At 35.6% G+C, this 18,272-nt stretch overlaps 1 protein-coding gene across 6 annotated transcripts in view; it reads left to right on the plus strand.

The window, feature by feature from the left end:
* DGKB (diacylglycerol kinase beta) overlaps positions 1 to 18,272 on the plus strand; it is a gene marked incomplete at its 3' end in the record, with an annotated part of 912,102 nt that overhangs the window by 9,731 nt on the left and 884,099 nt on the right. For all 6 annotated transcript variants that reach the window (XM_081244282.1, XM_081244283.1, XM_081244280.1 and 3 more), the window contains one exon: positions 3,930 to 4,023. The remainder of the gene's footprint in view (positions 1 to 3,929; positions 4,024 to 18,272) is intronic.

Genomic DNA, 18,272 nt, shown 5'->3' on the forward strand with positions numbered 1-18,272 from the left:
TTCTGACCTTCAGAGGATGAATCATTTTCACGTGTTGAATCAGTTTCACCTGAGCTGGGTTGTGTTTTTCCACGTGAGTGCAGTCTTTTCTCTCCTGCCGCCGCACTCACTATCCTTCCGCCTCACTCACTAGCTGTGGCGTCTGGCGGAGGTTTTCCGAGCTTCGTGATTCTCATATTCCTCACACGAAACAGAGCGCGCGCTGCGAAAGATTGTGAGAACTGAATGAGACAGATAAGGTGGGGTGTTTCTACTGCAGTGTCAGGCACGTGGTAAGTGCTAAATAAACGTTACTATTACTACTCTTCATAAAATAGGCCACAATTCAAGTGAGTGACTCTAATATAACTGAAAATAGTTCTGAATCTGCGTCCTCACAGTGTTATTTGCGGGAACTTAAACCCAGAGAAAAGCTTCAGACTACCTAAAAGGAAAAATCATTAGATGGCTGACTTTGTAACAGCAACTTTGAAAACCAGTAGAAATCAAGGGAATAACATCTTCAATTTTCTGAGAGCAAATAACTGGCAACCTAAAACTATCAAGAATAAAGCAAAATTTCACACATAAGAGATTTGCTACTAGAGAAACCTCTTTTTTTGAGTTTTAAAACGTTTTTAATGAGGCAGTAGAGAAACTTTTCGTAATAGAAATTCTAAAATATGTATTTTAAATGGAAGGAAAATAATTCTGGAAAGAAAAAGTGAAATCTGTAAGAGGAATTGCAAGCACAGATGTAAAATGTAACTAAATCTAAATTATTAACACTGCTAAAAATAGTGTTAATACTAATACTTTTAGTAACTGATTCCTTCTGGTAGCCTTTACCACTGAACAAGAATCACCTGGGTTTCTGTGACTTGTTTTGTATCTTTGCTGTAGCAAAAAACCCCAATATGTAGCTGTTTTGCTTTAGGTGGGGCATCCCTCTTACAAGGTTGGAACAGATTCCAAAATTGACACCTGAATTTGATGTTATGACAGGCATATTCTATATTGAATAAAGGTCAAAGTAATAATGATCAATCTAGTACAAGTGTAGTATCTAAATCAAGAAAAGAGTCTATGTTTCAGTATTCTTTTAACCATTACCATTTTTCAGGGAGTAGACTCATACGCTAGACCCTCTCACATCCTGCCTCTCCAATCCGTTCTCTGAATATATAAGCCTGTTGTTTTCCTTTTTGTTTTGTTTTGCTTGTTTGTTTAGATTACACATATAAGAGAGATCATTTGATAGCTCACTTAGCATAATGCCATCATGGTTTATCCATGTTGTTGCAGATGGCAAGATTTCATTCTTTTTTATGATTGATTGGGTAATATTCCATTATATATATATATATATATATATATATATATATATATATATATATATATATATATATATATCATCTCACAAATTCCTTATTCATCCATCAGTGGACACTTAGGTTGTTTTCATGTCTTGGCTATTGTAAATAATAATGCAGTGAACATTGGGGTGCACATATGTTTTGGGGTTAGTGTTTTTGTTTTCTTCAGCTAAATACCCAAAAGTGGAATTGCTGGGTCATATGATACTTCTATTTTTAATTTGTTTATAAACCCTCATATTGTTTTACATAGTCGTTGCACCAATTTTTATTTCCACCAACAGTGCACAGGTGTTCCCTTTTTTTCCCACATCCTCGCCAAAACTTATTTCTTATCATTTTTGATAATAGCCATTCTAACAGGTGTGAGATGATATCTCATTGTGGTTTTGAGGGACTAGACTTTTAGAGCTTATGCAAATCTGACTACAACAGCGGCTACTACTTTTCTCCTGGTATATATTCTTCTTTTCTTTGATAGAGACAGAGTTCCTTACTTTTTTTTTTTTTTTTTTTTTTCGCGGTACGCAGGCCTCTCACTGTTGTGGCCTCTCCCGTTGCGGAGCACAGGGCTCCGGACACGCAGGCTCCGGACGCGCAGGCTCAGCGGCCATGGCTCACGGGCCCAGCCGCTCCGCAGCATGTGGGCTCTTCCCGGACCGGGGCACGAACCTGTGTCCCCTGCATCGGCAGTCAGACTCTCAACCACTGCGCCACCAGGGAAGGCCAGAGTTCCTTACTTTTAATTCATCACAAAGCCACCCAGAATAGAGACTACAGTTTCCAGTCTCCCTGTTAACTAGCTGCAGATCTCAGATTAAATTGTGGCCAGTGAGCTACATTAAAAGGTAATGGATAGGGCTTCCCTGGTGGCGCAGTGGTTGAGAGTCCGCCTGTCGACGCAGGGGACACGGGTTCGTGCCCCGGTCCGGGAAGATCCTACATGCCGCGGAGTGGCTGGGCCCGTGAGCCATGGCCGCTGAGCCTGCGCGTCCAGAGCCTGTGCTCCGCAACGGGAGAGGCCTCAGCGGGGAGAGGCCCGCGTACCGCAAAAAAAAAAAAAAAAAAAAGGTAATGGATGCAAGTTCCAGGATATGCCCTTAAGAGGAAGGACTGTGCTGTCAACTGTCTGCCACACCCAGTTTCTTAAGGCTAGACTGTGAATGTGGTGGTGAGCAGTTTTGGACCCTGAGGAGGAGGAGCCCACCCTAGGGATAGCAGAGGAACAAGAGGGAAGAAGCCTAAGTGTTTGACTCTGCAGAGTGCCTCATCAGTCTGGACTTTCAGGCTTGTTTAAGTCATTGTTATTTTATATCTGTGATACTTAATTGAACTATATAATATGAGCTGAATAATAGAGTGACTATTAAAAAACACATGTATATAAATATATAGGCACACTGAAATTTTTACTGCAAACGTGGCTTTGATTTTTATATTTTATGAAAACAACATTAACTTTTTTATATGCTGTGAATACTTCAGTAATTTTGAAATCCACTTGATATTTTAGAAGACAATACTGTGATCCTGAGAGCACTAGAGAAATCTGTAGGGGATGTTCTATGATAATACTTTTATCTGCAAAACAGGTACCCTCCAGAAAGAAACTGTGCCTTTAAGACTAAATTTTTGTGCCCTGTCCAAATATATAGATCATTTTAAGTAAAAACAGGAATAATATGATATGATCTTTTTTGGTTTAATTTTAATAAAACTGTAATGAAATCACAGAACCAAGACAACTCACATATCTAATCACTTCATTTTAATGAAGAGAACTTTGACAAAAATAGCTGATTGTTTCCTTTGTCTAGACAAAATCACTTTGTAGAAGGTATAAAGCTAACCTTTTAAAAAAATATTAGGAAATGGTTAGATTACACAGTATGTAAGCCTACCTTTCATGCAGCACTAAATAATTCTATCACATCTTTCTTTTAATAATTCATTTGGGATTACAATATTTGAGCCACATGTTAAGCTTCGTGTTTCATGTATAAATTATTTACATTCTTCCTTCTCTCAAGAAACTAGTGACTAAGTTAGATTTACAATAAGAAAATACTGACCTTACGGATTTAAAGACTCAGTTACCAAAAATCTGAATATACATATTTCTATAGGATTAACTTGACAAGACTTAATGCTTATATTTCAAAAATTATAAAGTATATCAGAATTAACTGTATAATTGCATTAACAGTTTTACATCAGAATTTTATTTGCTACTTATGTTTTGAGTGCAGGATTAGACCTGTGCTTTTAGTTTTTAATCTTTTATGTTTAATAAATCAACTCTATACTAAGAATAGAAAATTTTCAATAACTTAATTTTTATAAGAAAAATATAATTATATAGATATTTTAATAATAATACCTTCTCCTTTTCTAACATAAATTTTTCTTTAAAATTATTATTTATGAGCAACACTTTAGAGCATAGTATCCCTAAAATTTGAAGGTGAAATCAGAGTTTTCCAGTTTTCTCTGGTTTGGAAAAAAATGGATATAGGCAATAGCATTTGCTCTACAGTGTAATAATGTAAGAATCATTAAATTTCTCTGTTACAGAATATCCTAAAGAGACATGAGATAATAATCCTAGCATCTTCTATTGTGAGAATAATGGTGATTGACATTGTGAAGATATGGAAAAACATGAAAGGTGAGAATAGTTTCATCTAAGATATGGTAAAAATAACATTTCGTTTTCCTTTTAAACACTGTGGTTTATTGTTTTAAAAATATGGGAAATACAGAAAAGACAATTACCCATAATATCACTATCTTGAGATAACCATTGTTAACATTTTGGTATATTTCTATCGTGTTGTTTATTCTGAACATGTAAGCTTATATAACTACAACAAATCTATAACTCTATTATAATAGCAAATTTACATTGTATTCATACTATGATAGACTTGACACTTTCATATATTTTAAATAGGCTTTCTAATAACTTTATTTCATAAGATTTTTGTAATCATTTGCATTCAGAAAGCAATTATCTTTTCAAATACTATTAATAGGAAGCAAGTTGAAGATGGCATTTGAAACATCATTTATTTATTCAATATCTTTCCTCATCTTCCTTCAAAATTATAGGGCAGTTGTCTGTGATATTTTGACCCTATTGATGAAAATAAAATCATTATGCCACTTGTCCTGCTCTCTTGCAAATAAGACTTAAAAATGTCTCCAAACACTTGTGACTCTTCAGAACATCTTGGCACTTAAATCGTGATGATAGCCAAAACTTTGTAGCCTGCCTTAAAGGGGCAGGTATAGATAGGCATGTAAACACATCATTACAATTGAGGAAGTGCTACTACAGGTAAATGTAATATACTTTGGAAGCACCTATTATTCCTTACTAAAAATATGTATGGACCACTCTCCCCACACATACACACCACTTGAGAATGTTAGGGAATTTGTAAGAATCATGTACTTCTTTTGTTTGTTTTTCTTATTTGCACTTTTTAATGCTTTCCTGGGTGCAGATAAATAACCTTTTGAGGTATTTAATTAATTCTTTTAATCTTTAGTTTCTATTGTGTGAAACAGATTTGCAGAAAGTACTGTACTCTAGTGTTATTTAAGTAATTAAAAAATAATTATTCCTTATAAATCAAAGATACAGGATAGAACAGTATTAAGAAAGTCAATCAGATGCTCGTTTCTTTGGATTATATTACAGAATGTTTGACTGCATATCTGTGGCATACGCACCTGCCTAATAACACCAATGTTAGCCCAAGTTTCTAGACCTTAAAAAAGCAGTATAATTTCTGGGTCTGACAACAGTTCATGCATGTGAAAGAGAAATATTTATAAATATGATGTTCAGGTTTGACACAGATATTTATCTTTTCATACAGGGCAAGTAATAGAAATGTAAGATTGTTCAATAGGTCGGTGATACAGCAAATACATATTTTATCATAATTTGATTATACTATAAAATTTCCTATTATATAATTTACAATGTATGCTATTCATCAGTTTTTAAATGTTCTTGCTTTCTAATTTGTGCATAATCTACCCTATTTGAGCTTTTGCCAAATGAGCAGTAGTGAGATAGTGCTCTCCAGGATGATTAAAGTCATTCTAAAAATCTTCCCATCACTCCTTCCATTCTAAGAAAACATGACATTTTAATGAGCAAGCTGCTCTATAGTGGTGGAAACCTTTACTGTATATGTTTTACATATTTTTAAGTAGAAGATTTACATGCCAGTTCCCTCTGTAAGCCTTGCTTGACAGAGTAGAAGCATATTTTTAAGTTCCTTCTGATTATGAATATGGCACCAAAGACCAAATGTTTATAGAGTGTAAATATTTTACTCATTGACCAAAATGGCTTCTACTGTTAAGTACCTCTCAGTTGACTATAGTCTACATGCTGCAGCCGTTGTACCTTGGCGTCCTGCCAGTTGTCTGGTAAAGGGAAGGAATGGGAGAAGAGACAGGCACAAAATTTAGCCCTACTGATGGGACAGACAACCTGAGTGGCACATCCTACCACCTCAGCGTGTCACGTGCGGGTTTAGGGCAGTAGTAGCAACAAGTTGTTTCAGCAGATTTATAGAGCATGACTTCAGGGGGTTCTGTGGAATGCCTGGCCATGAAGAGAAGTTGGCCTTAGAGAAGTCTCTCAAGAGACAGTGAGATTTCCATTCATCAGTCTGAGATTCAATAATAGAAAAACTCCAAATTCTTGGAGGAAACTGTCAGAAGAAAGACAGACATCTAAGGCTAATTGAAATTCCTAGACTGGTAACTTAGGTAGTTACTAAAGAACTAAGGAACAAGCAAGATTTCTGCAGCCTAATCAATGACCAAAGGCAATATAATTTACAGTCAGATTGTTGAGGTCCAGGCCACAACAGGGAGAAGCCACAATGGTGAGAGGCCCGCGTACCGCAAAAAAAAAATTAAATAAATAAAAGATAAACTCATTACTTTCCTTGCCATTTGATGCCTAAAAGCCTTGGGATGAAGGAATTGGGGAAATGCTTATGAGTGTAAGTAGAGGAGAAAAGGAAAATTTGAAAGATCAAGAGGAAAGACAGAGCTATTACCTCTTGTCTAACAGTAGGTGAGAAGACACCAAAGATAAAGGTTGTAAGGAGAGACTGTGGATGCTGAACAATAAACGTCAGAATCCCCAGTCTCAGGATGGCATTCTTGCTCCAAGTAAACCATGAAAACAGAGTTTCCAGATTAGAACCTCTTCCAGATTAGAACCTCTTCACAGTTTTAGTTGTGACTCCTAAGGTTCAGATGTCAGTGTGTCTGGCTTCCTTTCCTAGGCCATATTTCACTAAGACCTTGAAAAATAATGGGGCCCTAATAATGACTTAATTAGAATTTCCCACCTGCCATGTATAGAGACTTAGAGTCCATTCTAATTTGATTATTTAATACCTATTTAAAATGGCTGTTTCCTATGTACTTGGGTTTGTGGATTGTGATTCAGATGGTCGACATTATGATCATTAGCACACTTTACGTGAGTAAGGACTAAAGGATTAGGAATGTTATGAGAGTTTGGAACCTTTATATTGAACCTTGTGTTATATAGAGCTGGGGCTAAATGAGTACCTTGTGGATCAGGTAATTTTTGACTTTGGAAATTAGCATAAGGCTAAGTTCACAGGCAAAGGCACACTGATCAACCTTTTGGGAGGAAGAGAAATGCTGGCTGAAGTGATCTTTCTTAAGCTCTTTTAACATGTGCTTTAAGGGAGCTCTGTTAATTTATGGAATATATATCTCCTAGCTTAGTTCTAAAAATTTACAAAAAATTAAGTATTATTTGACACTAACATCAGTTTAATTTTCAAAGATGATTTTGTGATATAGTTATCAATATTGAAATTAACCCAAATAAAGTAACCACCATTTTTACTTGGAAGTATGTACCAAGTGTACTAACCTCTACAAAGTCAAATTTGTAAAATTTCTTTCCCAGCAATTGCTTTGAATGGCCTTTAGGAACACAAAACGAAACTAGATCTTGCCTAGCACATAGTTTTATTATATTATTGGATTAATCAGAAGTTGGGGATATCTCCAAGGAGACAAAACAAAAACAACAAAGGTAGAGGAAAGAAGATTGAAATTGGAATTGGAGCCTATTTAACACCCAAAGGGTGAGGTGTCTCTCAATATAAGTGCCATCCTTGCTGGAGTCAGGTGACTAGGCAGTGAGCTGTTTGAAAGATAGAAGTCCTTAGGCTCTTTTATGAAGGCCAGGACTCTAAAAGGTGAATAAATCATTCCCAGTTGGTAGCTCCCCTGATTGCTAAGAGCACAAAATGAATATCTACTCTGGAAGAGCACTAATTAAGTTCAACTAAATATAAGCCTATAATCGAAGAGCACCAAACATACAAGAAAATGAAGGGTCATGAGTGAGAGTCAGTAGGAAAAAGCTGTTAGTTTAGACGCCCCAATAACCTCAGCTATTGGAATCGTAGGGGAGGCAAAACTTGACCTTTACCTTTTTCAGGTTTTCAGATGGGCGGGAGAATTTAATTGACATAAAACATATTACCAAGAGAAAAGCATGCAAATGTAAGTTTTATGTGACAGAAGGAAAAGAAGATCCAAAGAAGTAACAAAACCTAAATACTTTTATACTAGTTTGAACAGAGAGGCAATTATGAAAAATAACTAAAATATATAGGGAGGCTAATCAAAGATAAGAATTATTTTAACAGGGTCCATTTGTACAGAATTCTCTAGGCTTTGCCTCCCATCACAGAATGTTTCTTTTCTCCTGGTACAGGGAGGGCATCTTTTATATGAGAGTTTTATCTCGTGTTCCAGGAAGAAAAGAGGAGATCAGAATGCCCTTCTTACGTCTGCTCTTTTTCACGTACCTTTAACTGAAAATAATCCTTATGCCAAAGTGGCATATTTTTGGGGTGGCATATTCTGCCACCCTTCAGAATCATTATATATAAAATATGAAATAATTATGTATGAAATATTTAAATAAAAAACATAAACCATAAAATTTTAAAAAGGAGAAACTAACAAACTATTCAAAATGATTAGGATATCTGGAAGAGCCAAAATAAGCTTTAAGAAAGAAAAATATAATTATTGAAATAACTTTAAAAAAATCAATATATGGTTTGAACGGTAGATTAGACAAAACTAATGAGATACTGGTGAACTGAAAAATAGATCTGAAGAAGTTACAATATGGCACAGAGAAGTGAGGGGATTGAAAAAATAAAAGTGAGATCTAGCTATTTAGAGAATAGAAGTCCTGGTATCAATATATATCTAATTAAAATCCCAGAAGGACAGAATAAATGAAATGAAAGAAAGGAAATATCTCAGAAAATGACCATTGGATCATTTCTCTTACTGCTGAAAGATAGAGTAAAAATAACCAATGTTTAAAACTATTGTAGGGAAACACAAAATGGAAAAAAAATAAAAGCAGATCTTAAACGATATTAGAGAGAAAAGACAAATCTCAAAGGAGTGCCAATTTGATGGACAGTTGTTTGCCAACAGCTATAATGGATGTGATAGATCTGAGAATAATATCTTCAAAGAGAAAATAAGTGTAAACCCAGTTTTTTGTAGTTAACCAAATTAACTTTTATTCATTACTGCTTTAATTCCTTCTAGCTCAGTTTCAAGCACTGAATGAATTATTCTCTACATTTCATGGCATATTTTTATTATTCCTATATTACATTTTTATATTTTATATATACATAACTTAAACATAATATATAATTTATATTATTGTCAGGTGCAACCTCTCTTTTTGTTAGTTTATTTTTACTTCTTTTTAGCCGGACTCTCTGATTTTACTCTATTCCCTACTACTCCCTATAATGGCCAGGATCTAATATATTTAATGCATAGCCCGTACTTGAATATATTTTGATAAAATGTTAACTAATGGCAAGGATGTGAATCAGTGGCAACTTTTACATATTATTGAAATACACTGGAAATCAATTTGGCAAAGTCTTGTAAGATTAAATGTTCACATACCAAATGATCCAGCAATGCTATTTCTAATCTGCACCCATTCCCTGCCCTCAAGAGATTCTTATACCTGACCACCAGTCAACAAGAATATTCATAGCAATGCTCTCAAGAATAAAAAGTGGGAAGCAATTAAAATGCCCATTTTTAGGAGAATGAATATTATAAGCATGAAAATGAATGAACAGCAGCAGTTACCAATTTGTGTGAAATGTAGAAACACTTGTGAGTATAAAAAGCAAGTCAAAGATGGCAACGTACACTATAATAATATTTCAGAGAACTCAGAAACAAAGTAAAAAGTACATGTCCCATAGAGTTGCATATTATATGTGATAAAGATAATAAAAATATGACAAGGAAATGATAAATATAAAATTCCATATAGTTGCTCATCAGTCGGTACGGTGCAGAGAAGGGGGTAGGAAGATATAGATCGCAGCAAGGGATGTTGGAAATGCTCTAGACCTTAGTTTGGGTGGTGAGTTCTGGGAGGGATGTTTATTTTGTTATTAAGCTTCATAACTTACATATGTGATTATATATATATGATATTTGTATGTTTCAAATATGACCTAATAACATTTTAAATAACTTGATTAAAAAGCTGTTTTGCCATTTTTAAGAATTTTATTTATAGAATCGGCCTTTGTATTGCATTTAATTTATTAATTATGCCTTCATGGACATTTATTAGAGAGGGTTTTGTTTTCTGCTGATCAGCTTCATTAAGGTTAATTGATATTTTACCATCTCAAGCTGCACATTATTTGTGATTAGATAAGTATTGAAAAATTGGTGTTTGGGTAGCAGTGTGTTCTGCTCCTACCTGCTTAACTAACTCTTGGTTGTATGTGCTGTATTATATCACCCAGGCAACCATGTTGTTTTAAATGCTTTCAGGTTAATTTATGTCTCTGCAGTTTTGTATAGAATATACTTCTCACATAGGTAATTGGAATTTTGTTTTGTATGCCTAAACTTGATGAATACTGATTCAACAGTTCATTGCATCAGAGTGTATACAATATTTAGGATGTCATGATTATGATTTATCTTGTCCAGGTAGTACAGTGGAATCTAATTACATGCTTTGTCTCTTACTCTTTGCTTAAATCATCCAGGAGTAAGTAAAGTCATCAGACATACAACCTGTACCTTGCCGTTACTACTTAGCTCACATTTCACAAGTAGTCTATCTGGGCATGTGAGTGACGAAAACAGTTTCCTGTCTTCAGGACTGTCTAGAGGAACAGGTTCTGAAACAAGTAACAATTATTCAAGATAAAGGTACCAATAATAGATGTATTCAAAAAGAGAAATGTGATCAAAGGGGAGGGTCGTCATTCTACCTAGGCTGGGGGGCTGGTGAGGAGCAAGTGGAGGAACTTGAGAGTTGAGCTAGATTTGAAATGGCTGTCAGATATCACTTGGTGAGTCAAGAGGATAAGAGACTCACAGAGCCAGGCTACAGCTTGAACAAAGGGCAGGAGAGTGTTGGGGACTCAGAAGAGATGAGGAGACTGTACTTGTCAGAAAACAGCAAAGCAAGGCAGCAGTTTTGCACGTGAAAACCTTCTGTATTGTTTTACTGCCTCTTACCTCATCTCTCTACTATCTTTACCCCTCAACACAAGCAGATTGCTCTTTTAAAAGTACTTTCAATCATGTTACTCCCCAGTAAAAATAATCACTGTCTTCCCCTTGCACGTGGTAAAATATTTTCTGGAGCTTGAGCTCAAGGACCTCTTCAGTATGATTGTAATAGTCCTTTTGAACCATCCTTCCTATTAATCTACTTTGAAACTAGTTCTTCAAAAGTCAATCTGTCCACTGTCTTCAGTCTTCTTTCATTTGCATGCTGATCTGCATTCGCTTTTACCTATCTGCCCCCACTACGTGTCTAAATGATTCTACCACCAATCACCAAGCCTTTTATCACCTGTTTCAAGACACGTAGCAAGTTCTGTGTCCGACAAAACATTCTTCAAATCCCTGGGGAATGATTTCCTCTTCAAAATTATCTAGAGTACAGAAAGTACAACACTAAACTCTTAGCTATTTAAATAATAGAAAACAGAGAATATGGACATGGAAAAAGTCACAAATTAAAATAAAAATTTTCAGGGCTGAAAAGCATAAGTTGTCAGATCAAAAGTATCCACTGCTTTCCAAGTAAAATGAATAAAAAATAATTGCTCCAGTACATATCATTTTGGAATTTCTGAACAGCATGGATGAAAAGTATATTCTAAAATTTCCAGAGATACAAGTCATTGACAAATGGACAAAAAGTCATCAGAAATTTGGCATATTTGAAGGCTGTGAAAGAAGACCTTTAAATTCAAAGGGAGAATAATTTTCAACCTAGGAAACGTATCAACCAATCAGGGAATGTAAAACATTCTCAGTGATGAGTTAATATAGCTTAACCTAGTTCTAGAGCCCAGGGATTGACTAACATCATATCCTTTCATCCAGTAAATTGCAGAGCTCTAACTTCATTTTGCAAGCAGTTGAGCAATATTCTGCCCTTCCTTGAGCACTGTTTTATTCAACAATGATAGAAACTATTCTACAGATAAACAAGTCTCCATTTGTTGATGGACCCAGTGCTTAAAGCCAAGACTCTCAGGAGGCTGTGGAAAGAATCTTCTTCTGATGTCTTTCTGAAGTTGCCTCCTGTTAACGTAGTTTCATCTATCCACAAAAAATTATAAGCAGAAAGATTTGAAACAGAATGATATAACTATTGTCATTGACAATTTTGAGTTTTTGAAGCTCATTAAATTATTTTGATATTTTAGAATTATTTTGTATAAACCAACATTCTGTATTCAAGGAAGTTAATTATTTTAAACAACCCAACAGATGTGATACTCTAGATGAGAAGGGAAAGCACTGCTCACTCATTACTCCTGATAAATATATGTATATATTCATAGCACACGCATATGCCAGATGTTATATCATTCAGGTTAAAGTGATACATAATTTTTAACACTATTTTTTTCTTTTCTCTATTATTGTCAGTAATACTTCAAACAAACACAAAATTTCTTTCACTGTAAAACCAATGGCCAAGTGTATTAATTCCAACAATTACATGGATTTCATGACTGAAATATTAATATCCTAATCTGTTCCCTTGTTTTCAAGTATTCCTTTCCTTGTCACTCCTTGTGTTATAGTTTCCTTGATCACACTTCACAGCACCTAGAGAACCCTTTTTTCATATTGGAGCATTTTTTAAAATGACTTCCAGGCCCAGTCATTTTTTGAATGGTGGGGAGGAAGGCGTAGAGCAGCGTTGTTGAAAATACGATATCAGCATTCGTGAAAATGTTCCATTGTCCTAGAATATTATTTTTAGTTGCAGGAGAGAAAAACAGAAGGATGGCAACAATATAAAAAGGTTGAACCGGGCTTCCCTGGTGGCGCAGTGGTTGAGGGTCCGCCTGTCGATGCAGGGGACATGGGTTCGTGCCCCGGTCCAGGAGGATCCCACATGCCGCGGAGTGGCTGGGCCCGTGAGCCATGGCCGCTGAGCCTGCGCGTCCGGAGCCTGTGCTCCGCAGCGGGAGAGGCCACAACAGTGAGAGGCCCGCGTACCGCAAAAACAAACAAACAAAAAAAAGTTTGAACCATATGCAGATAAAAATAAAAGTGCAGTATTTATGAGTGTAAAAGCAATCTCATTTTAAACATGAGAAAAGAAAAAATAGAAATGAAGAGTTTCTGAAGTAGAATTATAATAAATTTAGGAACCATTGCCCTAAACAAACCCAAGTAGCCAGAGATCAAATTAAATATATTTTATGCTACTTAAAATAAAAGTTTATTTCTAGTTTAATTCATACACCAAATAAAGTAACATATTAAAATCGCAGAAAAGGAGAGGAATTGTATGTAGCATTTTATAATTTCCTATTTCCAGAACATATGTCCTAGACACCCAACTTTTATACGATGCAGGTTTTCCATTCCTTTCTTCAAATTAAACCTTTGGGATTACTCAAGCGTGACTGATACACTTAGATACTATCAGGCATTCAATACACGCTATGTGCCTTTGATTTACTTGACAAGTGACAACAAGGCTATATTGAGTTAAGCACAGACATTGTCACTAAATGAATATTTGCAGGACCCACCTGTGGTTATTGTCATACCAGAACAGGACTCTTGTTCAATATCCTGTCTGGGAAGTGGCCTCTACCAGATGCTTCCAAAGAAGGGCAAAACCACCCATAATGCATTTGTATGGACATGCAGTTCTGTACCCCTGAGGGAAGATACTTCATGGTGGTTCCAGGAGGTGAGCCATTCATACTCTGTTCATATTCCTATGAGGACTGGTCTCTTCAAAGAATACATTTTTAAAGGACTTTTTGGATTCCAAAATTATTTTAAATAATAAGAAATACGCTTTGTTTCCATTAGAGGACTAAATTTTATTTCATTTAAAGAAGTAAGACAAATCACATGTTCAAAAGAATTATCATAAAATTCCTAGTAGGCATATAGATAAATAGTTTTACCCACACTACTAATAACATAATAAAATAAAAATTGTGAAAGAAAGGAGGGTTACCTAGAATATTCTCTGCTACACTGGTGACTTTGAAAGCTGAGTAGTTTCTTCAACTTCAATAAACCTATATTCCTTTTTTTTCTTTCGTTTTTCCTTAGAAATCCTCCCTCCTACCCCTCCGCCCCAGCTACATGGATATATGTCCACAGTGGCTTCGTGGCTTCTCTTTCTTCTGCTCAGGGCACCAGGCATATCTGTTATCACACATGCTTGAGTTGCTGCCAGCCCTCTTTTCCTTTGAAGAGGTCTGCATAGGGAAAAAAGTACTACCGACCAGAGGCAAATTATTGGGTGGCACTGTTGGGATCCAGGACAAGCAAGACAGGAGTTGTGCTGTAAAACAGAGAGAAGAAAATAATCAAGAAATTCATTTTGAACCCTTGTCGTTGTGTCTCAAAACTATAAGCAATGGTTTAGCACAAGGGGAATTAGATAAGAATATGGATGGCAAGAATTTAAGGCTGGGGACAAGAGTGTCACCCAGGGAGAAGGGAGTGAAGAGGAAAATGCTCTAAATTCCTGAAGATACAATTAGAAGGAAGAGAAATTAAATGAATTATAATCAACCACTTTCACTACATTTCCATGAATGAAAAATTAAGATTATTATTAGATTTACAACCACAGAGTATCAGATTTAAAAGATTCTGTAGGAAGAAAAGAAGTGTGATTTCATTAAAATATTGACTTTAAAATAGGGATACTTAAATAGAAATACCAAAGCAAATTATGAATATTAAAACACACTATTCTTAGGAATAATTCTAGTTTAAAGCCTTCAATTTTACCTTAGTGATTTTATTGTGGAGTGATTTGGATTGTTGTCTCTAGACCAGCAAAAGTGGATTATCATCACTCAGTCTTTGAAAGGAGAAGATTTTGTTTCCAGTCATTAATTTACAATGTAGTTCTCTCAGTATCTTCCATTAGAGCTGATTTAGTAAACGTTTTCTCAATGTGGAAAGATCCTGGAGACCCTGATGTGTAAACTAGAGAATAGATTTTTTGGGAATTTATTTACATATTACTCACAATAAGTTCCAAAGATGAGAAAATGTTTGTCATTTCAGTACAAAGGATCACGACAGTGCTACATTATGAAAAGGGTATCTGGGGACAGAATGAGTCTTAGAATCATATATTTACATGTTGTTCTTTCATTTTTAGATCTGGTCGCTTGAGTTTTATTTTTACATGGTACCTATCAAGAGTACGCATTCTTTTATTCCCCATGATGACAAGCAGCAATAGATTACAATAAGAGGTTATTATAACAATTTCATTGATTTTCATACTTCTGCTTAGCCAAAAGACATGCTCTATGATTGGTTAAATTTAGATATTATTACACTTTTTACATCTTTCTTACACTACACAGTATACACTCTGTTTTACAAACATCTCTTTTATACTTACTTACAGTGTTACTAAGGTATATTACTACTGGCATCATACGGGCAACACTTAGATTCAAGGAGTTTAAGTATTTTTATGGAAATATATAATTAGTAGGTGGTAATTTCTAAGTCAGAACCCAAGTCCTGTAATTTCAAACTGAGTGTAATTTCCATTAGGCTATTTGTCTCACCAGAAGGGGGCTTAATGTGTGCCTGGTTCCCAGCTCTTTCTTTGTATAGAATATGCAACTTCACTCAATGCCTGAGCCTAGTGACAAACAGTGCTAGCATTTGCAATGCACATTAATATATAGAGAATATGTATGAAATACCAGGTGCTGTATTTGATGGTTTATAGATATCGTCTTTAATGGTTACAATAATTTTTAAAGATAGTTGACATTATCTGTATTTTTAGATAAGAAAATTGAGATTCACGGAGCTTAACTAACATGTCTGAGGTCACAGGTTGACAGAATTCATACCCATGTCTATTTAGTTTTATGCTTCTTCCAGGATCTCCTGCTTATTTAGAGACAGAACACCGCTTTATTTTTATGTGACTCTATTGTAAAGTCTTTTTATTTGCACTCCCAAACCCAAGGACCTACCAGTTGGTTAACTTATTTAACCTGCATATTTCTCTAATCTATTGGTTATATGTGTATATATACCCATTGTCTGGAAGACAAACATAAGACATCTAGTAAACATAAACATTATTGCAGGAGTGTTTTCTAAAAAGCAGCATTGCCCAAAAGACAGATTAATAATAGCTAAGGCATTCTAGAGTTGAGGCTGAGGAAAAAGTAAAACATGGCTGGCAGAGATCTATAAACAGTTTACCTAGGGGCCCACCTTTATGTATAGTTCTTTTTATCAAAATCAGTTGCTTCTTTGCAATAAATTTTGGGTCTCTTGACAGTAGTCTGATAATAGAAAGCTACCTCTAGTGTGTTTCTGACCCCATCCTGCAGACCAGAAAACCCTCAATGCTCCCCTGCCTCACTGGTCATTTTGTGAATAGGACGTAGAAGCAGGGTAGAGGGCAGGCAAACTAGCCCCTGTGCTCTGAGGACAAACTCATGCATTCTGGTTGCATCCGCAACTTCCCAGCTAGGGAAAAAGCTATTAAATAGCTATTTGAGCTTGTATTTACATGGAAGTATCGTGTTCTTGCACATAATAAAAATATTCCCAGTAGGTGGTTCATAGTTCAGTTGTCATTTGTTTCCTGAAGCCATCCCATTCCAAAAATAGGTTTCCTTCTACTTTCTAAATTTCCACAGTATTTCATAACTTTATTATAAAATTTATCAAGCCCGACTCTCATGATTGATTTCTCTGCCCTCCTCAGTTCATTCGCAGACATTAATGTTCTCCTTGGCAGGGGCTCCCCCGTATCTTACTCATTTACATGATTTAAGTAGGGCCATTGCTTCAGGCTCTGTAGGAGGCACTACTCTTAGGAACATTCACTTAATATCTGAATCCAGTTACAAACAATTATATCATTTTCATAACGTCTTGGGAAGTAGCTAATTGGTATTACCCCTGAGTCTACTATACTCCAATGTTGTTGAAAAATGTCTATCTTTGGTTATATGTAAGAAATTATATGGAAAAGAGATGGAGAGGAGGACAATACCATCTTTGGCTTCCTTCCAAAGATCACATGAATATATCAGTGAATTAAACATTTTAGAAACAGGAAATGGCTTTATCTCATTCAAGTTAAGTGACTGGACTCAAAACTGTAAATTCCTCCAGTTTTTGTCTAGGATCCTCCTATATCCTGGATTATTTTAGGCCAAAAACAACACAATATGGACTGCTGGAAAATTGTATTGTCACGATAGCTGACAATCCAAACGGCTTTGGGAAAAGATCTGGGCTGTGCCTATTGGGTCACACAAAAAGAGCGTTACCAGGGAGACTCCATGGCTACCACAGATAAGTGGCTCAGGTAAAAGAGTAGGGAAAAAGCTGATCAGCCACCAGTAAACAGAGGGCAATACTGTTAGCTGGTTCTTGGTTTGTTGGTTTTGATCTTGTTCTGCCTGCCTTTTATTGCCGTTAACTATACATGTGAAACAATGGTTATGCAGTCAGTTACTGCCTTTTAACCAGTTACACCATCTCTACTGAAGGTCTTCATCACAAATATGGTGAAACTCTGAGCTTTTTAAAACATTCAGGCTGTGCTATAAGTTACTGATTTGAGGCATTTCATAAGAATATTTGAGACTGAATCAGATGCAGATTTAATAGAAAAGCTACAGAAAGGTATCTAAGAAAAGTGTCTTAGCAAAGGGTACATCCACTTTATTATGGTAAATTACTTAATTTTACTGCTGCTCACATCACTGTTGTTATGTAACTAAATGAACTCATTGAAGATATTTAAAATCTGGGTCAGTTAACTTATTTCTCCAATTCAGTAGGACTAAGATAATATGTTTTTTTTAAAGCAGAATGGCCATATTCAACCTTGTCCCATTATTGTTCACCTGTGGAAGCAGACAGTAAGGCAGAGAACATAGGAGCAGATGCTGGGATGTGGTGATGGGAATGTGTAGGAGTTCTTTTTTGATTGTTTCAGTTTTCTCTGTAGGATACAAAATAATTATCTTAGATTGAGGCTGGTTGGGGGGGAAGAATTGGGGATTAAGAAATTATGGCATATTTGTTTTTGGAAGTATAGTATAATTGCATGGAAGCATGAAGGGCCAGTGTATTTGAGGTTAATGGTCTTATATTAAAAGTGGAATCAGTCAAGATGTCATGTGTCTCCCTCCAGCCACATTAAGCTGCAAGTGTTCCAGGGTTAATAAATTGGATGAGATAAGCCAGGCAAATTTGACAAAGTCAGAGAGGTGCAAGGAAGTGTTTATA

This window comes from Mesoplodon bidens, assembly GCF_964165515.1.
Source record: "Mesoplodon bidens genome assembly, chromosome: 9".
In the NCBI taxonomy this organism is placed as follows: domain Eukaryota; kingdom Metazoa; phylum Chordata; class Mammalia; order Artiodactyla; family Ziphiidae; genus Mesoplodon; species Mesoplodon bidens.